We start from the raw sequence: 8,415 nt of genomic DNA on the forward strand, positions 1-8,415 counted from the left end.
TCAAATAAACTCTTTTCCAGGAAATGAAACGCTGTCCAAATCACCACCTATCAAGTGAGTTCATACCCCCGTATTTTCATAATTTTTACTGTTTTAAGGGGGGGGGAGGGGGAAATACAAGTCTAACACAGGAATCTTTGTGTTACAAACAAATGATTTCAAATCGTGATAAAATGACATTAAGTCATTAAAAATACTCAAAATATTAAACTTCTTAATAAACTTATATTTTTCCCCAAAATTCATATTTGTATATACATATATTGTTATAAATAAGATTCAAAAGGCTTAGGACTGATAACTCATTCTGGGTCCTTTTCCTTGTTTGGATGTGGGCTTATAGTACCGGTTATTTGTCAGAATGTCGTTTAAATTTTACTTATATATAATTGTATATGTATATGAATATAAAAGTTATTGCATCAGTTTAAATACCCTTTGTAACATGTTGAGCAAGGGGTTACATGCAAAAATAGTTAAAAGTTATTGCATCAGTTTAAATACCCTTTCTATGTTGGGATTGACAACCCCACACTCAGACTGCTAGCTACAGTCAGGCATACACGCCAATGAGTGATAATTGTTATCAACAGTTTAAACGCCTACAAGCGTTTGTTTCAGGCCATCCAGTCTCAGTATGGTTATAAGAACTCATTAAAAAGATATTAACAATACGTTAGTGTATAATCAACTAAACGTAAGTACATATTCAAAGTACCAGTTTACAAAATACAAGCTACAGTAGTATATTACAGTTTTCAATAACAGTTGGTGGAACCTGGCACACTCTCAGTTACAAGTTTTACAAATACAGAACATTGGTGTACAAATGGAACGGTTTTATGGGAATAAAACTAATTTTCATATACAGCAGAAAATATAGGATTTTCTGGAACAGTTTACATTTTCGAGATACCGAAACATCCTTTTAAACATAAATACATATGCACTCACTCAACTTTATGTTGATACTCTCTTTTCAAATTACTTGTATTCTCATGGAAACAATAAACAGGTACTCCCCGAGCTTTTTGAGAAGATGGAGCTAATTTGAGACATATCTTCTTCTTTTGTATAACTATTTTGGGTTTAATATACAATGATTGAACATATGTAAATACTTATACTTTCTAAATACAATGGTTGTTTGTACTTTGATTACTATGATGCATGTGTTGTGATACTACAAATGAAGTCCTCCACCCCCGGACGTTTCCGCCGCCTGGTTTGGGGGTGTGGCATACTGTTGTGAATATCATATAACCATGCTTGATATGACCTAGTGACCTCTACGACGTTCTTCAGGCGTCCGAAAGTTATGACATTTGTCACCCCAGGCCTGCCGGCCTAACTGTAGCTAGCAGTTCAGGTGTGGGATTGTCAGTCCCGTACAGATCTATACACAAATCTCATGCTCTCCCTCCAGGAGACTCTGGTTATACTGTATAGGATTTAGTCCCGTACCCTGATGGATACACTTGAAGTAGTGCCTCACAACTCTGTATTAACTAATTACGTGTAATGTTATAGTGTTGTAGCGTTCTCTTGTACTGGAAACTGTAGGTATTGCCTTGTATTAACGTACTTTGTAGTGCAAAATAATTATACTTAAATAATTATTTTAGTAATGTATCCTTGAATCAATGTATTAGAGTAGTGTTTTCCAAACTATACCTATTATAGTTTGAATATATGTTCTTGTTCTGTGTATTGTACTTAGCAAAATAGTGTAGTGATTTTCAAACTATATCAGTTATAGTTTATCTGTAATGTTCTGTATTGTACTGAAAACATTTGCAATCTAATGTTATGAAAGTAAAATACCCTTATGCTCGACATGTTACAAAATGGTTAAAAATATATAAGAATATTTTTATGAAATGTAGCGAATACTTATTTTGAATCAATTGCAAAGGTTTTAAAACTGCATAAAAGTGTTTGTATAAAAACACAAAAGTCCTTGTGTTTTGCTTGTATCCCCCCCCCCCCCTTAAAAACATTAAAAACATTGGAAATGTAAGGGTATGAACTCAACTCGTATGTGCGTTTGAGTTTGAATATCAAGCCGTAGAAACGATCCTCGGACTAGCGTACGCGCGAATAACGTTATCCTAAAAATAATTATATTCGACGTCGTATTTAAATTAATAAGATATTAATTTAAATAATGAATTAAATAATGTTGGAAATAATAATTAAAGTGTTAAACAACACTTTAGTCATGTAAGGAATACTTACAATAATTATTTGGAATTGTTTGAAATGTTGAAATGGGTTTACGGTGGACAAAATGGAGTTTTCGGTTGACTTAATGAGTTTTCGGTTGGATCTTGATGTTCTTGGGGAATATTATGAAGATTTGAAGATCATATGAAGATTTGAAGGTGGGTTTGAATGTTCTTGATGGGAATATGAAGATTGAAGGAATCTGGGTAAAATTCTTGAAGATTGAGAGAGTTCACGGATGATACTTGAGAGAATTTTGTGGGTGTTTTCGGATGGAATATAGAGAAATGAATTGTGTTTTCGACAAAACACTTATGTATAGGGGTTGTTTACGGTCCATAATGGGCCTTAGCTTTGGGTTTTCGGATCTAACCTTTGCGTTTTCGCCCCAAATGGCCCTTGGGGTGGTGTTTTCGGATTTAGGCAACCGAAAACACCCTTTTGGTGTCATGTCCGATCCGTAAACCCCCTTAATTCTTGATTCCAAATCCGTAAACCCCTTATTTTGGGCGAAAAGACATTGCTTTGGGCGAAAGCACATATATGTCGGTTATTTATGATTTAAACCTTAACCTTTTTGTCAAATGTTGAATTATACCCTCCTAATTTAACTTAGATTTCTATCCAGGCTTCTTTGTTAGCCCTATAAACAAGCCCCATTTTGCATAAATACTAATATATAATTTAAATAAGCATGCACTCTTGGCATTTAGAGTTCCTATAGTAACAAGTTAGCTTGTGAATTTACTTGAACCTAGTTGTAGTTTAGAGTTTTATTGACTTGAAATAACGGGTTGTTACAGGGTTGGTTGGCTCCAAAACCCTCAGTTAGCTATTTGCTCTTGATGTACTTGTTGATGGAGTAGTTTCTTGCTAGTCTTTTTTATTGGTTTTTCTTATATAATATCCAGCTGTTCTAAAAAAATAAGTAACCTGACCACCGGCCTATTTAATTATTTCCAATTTACTTGTATATGTGTTCGGCTCGGTAGTTACTAACTTTTTCGGTTATAAGTATCGGTAGCTAAAGATTCCGATAAATCATTTTGAAAACAATCGAGTAATAATAACCACATGGGTTGTGATGAATTGGTAAGACATGTGGAAGATATGGTGGATAACCTATTAACCCATGTTCAAATCCTGACACTACTCAGCCTTTGTGGCCATTGAGGTTCGCCTGCAGTGACTCTAGGGCATGATGCATAGCCTCATGTTTGCAACAGAGGATTGGTCGGTGTACGAAAGCTGGCCCGAAACCCTTATTCGGGAAGTTCTTTTTCCGAAAACAATTAATGAAGTTTAAACAAAAAGCTTAATTAGAAAATGTCAATGATTATTCATATCTAAAACTTATTATAAAACATCAACTATAATAAAAACAAAGTACTACTAAATATAATAATGAAATTTAATTCTCAACAATGTATATTTACCAAATTGGAATGTATATTAAAATCTAAAAGTAATAATTAAAACATAATCTTAAGTATGATAGTTGATATGAGTATAATTTTATTTATTTTAACAATTTTATTTCATCACAGACATGCGAGGAGGCGAGGAGATAAAAGAAGCAAACAATGTTAAAGTATATTGAGATCACGACACAAAGCAATTCAAATCCACTCATAACCGGTTTTTGATTTAAAGGAAAGCCATTGAAAGAAGATAAACTAAACATCATTAGCTAGAAGGTTAAAGTTCGTATGCTTGTTACGATGTATCATTGGTAGTTCAAAGCGACCCAAGTATACATAAGTCCATCCGTAGTATATACGATGAGTGACGAACCACGAGGACCATCACAGACCACAAACCAGTGTTGGTGTACCGGCGACGACCACGAACAGAAAGCAGAAGAGAAGAAAGAAGAGAGAGGGAGAAGAAAGAGGCTGGCCTGAGAGAGAAGGTGTTCGTGGTTCTTTGTTCTCCCCACCACAAATCACCACAACCACGAGCCACCATGGACCGTCGGGATGGTTTTTATTCGTTTTTATATCATTAATTAATTTTCTCCTCGTCTTTTTGTTCTAAAAAATATCAAAACTAGAACAACACATTAAAGTAGCATGTGATAATCAAGACGGAAAACTCATGCAAAAACTATAATAAAAAACTAAAAACTAAAAACTAAAAATAAGAACGCAAACCAAATGTTGGGTTGCCTCCCACAAGCGCTTCTTTTTGAGGAGTCATAAGTCGGACTCCGTCTCGCACTACGTTGTATCGGTTGGAGTGGGTACCTCCTTGCTTAACTTCAATTCAATAATTCTTCGTTTATAAGCTGCAACTCTTTTTTTGTACGCCTTCTTTGTATTTTCTTTCTTCGTTTTTCGAGCTTTTGCCTTCATCTTTCTTTTGCTTCATTCCCCTTTCTGTTTTATTTTTATTTTTAACTTTAATCTTGCCCTTCTTTTGGAGTCGGAAACGCGGAAACAAAAATCTGACAATTCGTAAATAGAGTCTCCATGTCGTAGTTATTATCCTCTCCACGTCGTGGTGGAGGTTCTGACTTCGTAAAAGATCGCGATAAATCATCAGGCCACGACGTGGTCTCGTCCTTACCATGTCTTGTTGTGCTTAGATCAACTCTTTTTTTCTTCTTCCATTGTCTTCCCGGATTCAAAAGGCTTATCGTTTTCCTTATTTTATTTGGGTTGCAACATTTGTTTCACCTCGTCGTCGGTTGATCTTAAGGACTTCATTTGATCGACTCCAAAAGTGACTGATTTGGACCCCACTCTTAATGTTAACTTCGAATCGTGAATATCTACGAGGGCTTAAGAGGTACTAAGGAATGGCCTTCCAAGAATGATGGGAATATCACCCTCTTCTTCCATATTGAGGACAACAAAGTTGACCGAAAAAAGGAATTTATCAACTTTAATAAGTAAGTCTTTTATTATGCCTCATCGATACCTAACGAATCGGTAAGCCATATGGATAGCCATTCTTGTAGGCTTCAACTCTGGAAAATCGAGCTTCTTGTAAAACGAGTATGGCATCAAATTTGTACTAGTTCCATAATTGGCTAGTGCGTTCGTCTTTGTTGAATTTCAAAACTCGCAAGGAATTATAAGGTTGCCTAACTCTTTCATCTTTGTTACTGCAACTGAACATTTCCCGCTTAAAATAACTTCTGAAGCTTGCTCTAATTTCTTCCGATTTCTATGGAGATCCTTGAGAAACTTCATATACTTTGGCAGTTGAGCAATCACATCTATAAAGGGAATATTTATCGAGAGAGATTTTATTTGATCCATGAACTTCTTATGCTCTTGTTCTTTTTCATCTAGCCTTTTCTTTCAGGATATGACAGTTGTGGTTGATACGGCCGCACATATGGGACACCAGAATTTTTCTGAACTGGCCACGACATGGTGGTGGGCTTGCCACGCTGTGGAAACTGGTGAGACTCGTCCATCTCTTTTTCGATCTTTTTGACTTCTTTTCCGTGTTGATGATCATTGGATGTTTGAGCAGCATTTATGATCACCAAAGGTTCGGTCTTCTCACCTCCTTGAGTTGTAATGGCTAGCATGTGAGCTCTTAGATTAACTTTGGTATTGCTTGGAAGGGTTCCTAGTAATCTTTCTTGCAAAAGCCTTTCTAATTGGCCGACTTGTGTTACGATGTTTAAAATACATGCTTGTTGATTCTAGAGAGAAACTTGTTGATCTCCAAGCGCTGCATCTATGGCGTCATGCCTTTCTTCGCTTATTTCCATGTATCTAACCACATCGACTCAAGATTGATCTTCCTTTCAGGTTGGGTTTGTTTTATTTGGTAGTAACCGCGATTTTGTTGTTGATAGCTCTCTTCCTTTTCTTTCTTGTATTTGTCATAGGGCTTCCATTCCCTCCTGGGATTTCTCCAATCTTCTTCAAACATGTCACCACTTGAATAGTACACTTGCACCTTCTTGTATCCATTTTCATCCAAATCACAATCCTTTGTAAGATGTGGCCCACTACAATTTTCGCACCCAACTTGTATCACGTGAATGGATTTCCCTATTTTTGTGATTCTTCTATCCATGGTGTCGAGCTTTGAAATTATGGAAGCAATATTATCTTGACCTCCATCTTCATTCGACTTCCCTCTAGTAATATCTTCCCTTGGGTTGTGGTATTCTCATGAATGCTTGGAAAATTCTGCAATAAGAGCTTTATTGGTTGATGGGTCTTTCTTTGTCATTGGTCCTTGTGAATCAAGAAGTTGCCTTTTGCTCACATTGATCCCATCATAAAAGATTGTAATTTCTTGTTGCACATTAAGATCATGATGACTACATTTTCTTAATAAGCCTTTATAGCGTTCCCAGGCCTCGTAAGCGACTCTCCATAGATTTTTTGGAAGTATCTAATATTTCATTTAAGCTTAGAAATTTTGGACGGAGGAGTGACTTGTTGGATAAATTCAAATTTAAGATCGGCCCATGTCGTGATTTTTGAAAAAGGTAATGATTCCATCCATTCTTTTGCTGCACCCTTGAGTGTCACTGCAATAATTGTAACATCACCGCATCTTTAGTTACGTTGGGGGCGTTAAAACAATTTTCAATTTCCACCACTTCCCCTATGTGTTTGTATGCATCCTCATAATCATTTACCGGAGAATATTGTATCTTTTAGCATGCTAAGGATGTGTCCCAGAAGATCAAACTTGGTATTGGTTGAAATTTCGGGTGGTACGAGACCCGTCCTATTGTCATCACACATCCTCCTGTTGTACTCCTCCATGGTCATCCTTGCTATGATATGTGCATATTTAATCATGTATTTTGAAATACTTTTAGCTACAATTATGCTTATTTTGGGACATAAGATACTTATTATGTTTGAAATCTGTTTTGTAGTAGAAAATACATGCTCAGGATGAAAAGGAATCAAACAAGGAGCTGGAAGCAGGAAAATGTGGGCTAAGTAAAAAAGAAGACAAAGAAGGCTTGAAGGTTGAAGCCCACGGCGTGGCTACTCTACACCACGACGTTGCAATTGGAAGATTCATGATTTATGAGATGACTTACCGCATACGGGATTTAAATGATTCCCACTTCATGACACCTGTCCCCATGCCATGACGATCAAATTTTAGGAAACTATATATATTCGAACATTAGGTCGAATTCGAGATGTTGACTAGAGGATTAAGCTAAGGTTTACGACTAAAAACCCTTAGAAAACCTCCAGAGGTGAAGATTTGATTTGCACTCAAGCTTTGAAGAGAATTAAAGAAATATCATCACTAAATCATTCGGTTTGCTAGATTTAACCATTTCTTTTCTAGATAACTTCGATTTATTACTTGCATCTGTTTTAGTTATGGGCTAATCACCCCATACTTCTATTCGGTGAAGATGAACCCGGATTCTATGTGTTGATTTTGATTATTGGATGTTTTATGTTGATTTTACTTGTGTTTGATAATCAAAACCCTAGCATGTTGAAGTTTTAGTTTTTTTATTGATTCTTAATCAATTTCTGTGTGATAGATGATGATTCTAATTGCATGCATTTTTTTTTACCTAATTATTTATGATCGTTAAATAATTAGAGCTAGTTTAATCATATCCGAGGGTTAAGTAATTAAAAGTTAATAACTTTAACTGTGTTAGAGAGCATAATTAATCATAATTTGTGCTTGTTTGCTTGACTTGATCATAGGAAAGTAACTCTTAGATTTATCATTCATAGTCCAATTCGTGATTATATCGATTTTTGTTTAACCTGTGCTTCATCATTGCATGGTAATTCATATATTGGTACATCTAGGTATTTGATCATAATAACTAGTAATTTAAAGAATTGGTAATTAATATAATCTATCCACTAGAAATCAACCATAGGAGAAAAGGAATCAGAACTAAACGAAAGTACTCTTTAAATCTTGAAGTAAAAGTTGTTTCCTTGCTTGTTAGTTTTAATAGTTATTTAGTTAATAGAAGTTTAATTTAAGTTCTTCTGATCTTGCAAAATCAGTAAAACCCACCGATTTAAGTTTGTTCTCTTAGTTTAATTAAAAGTAGTTATTTTATAAATTAAATTATGTTCCCTATGTTCGACACCTGACTTACCCAAGCTATTCTATAATCCAACTAGGTACACTGCCTATAGGTACATAAGTAGTTAAGTAGTTAGGTTTATAAATTTAAATGTTGATAGGTATATTTTTATGCACATCAAG

This window comes from Lactuca virosa, chromosome 6 (genome assembly GCF_052849685.1).
Source record: "Lactuca virosa cultivar CGN04683 chromosome 6, Lactuca_virosa_CGN04683_v6, whole genome shotgun sequence".
NCBI classification, from domain to species: domain Eukaryota; kingdom Viridiplantae; phylum Streptophyta; class Magnoliopsida; order Asterales; family Asteraceae; genus Lactuca; species Lactuca virosa.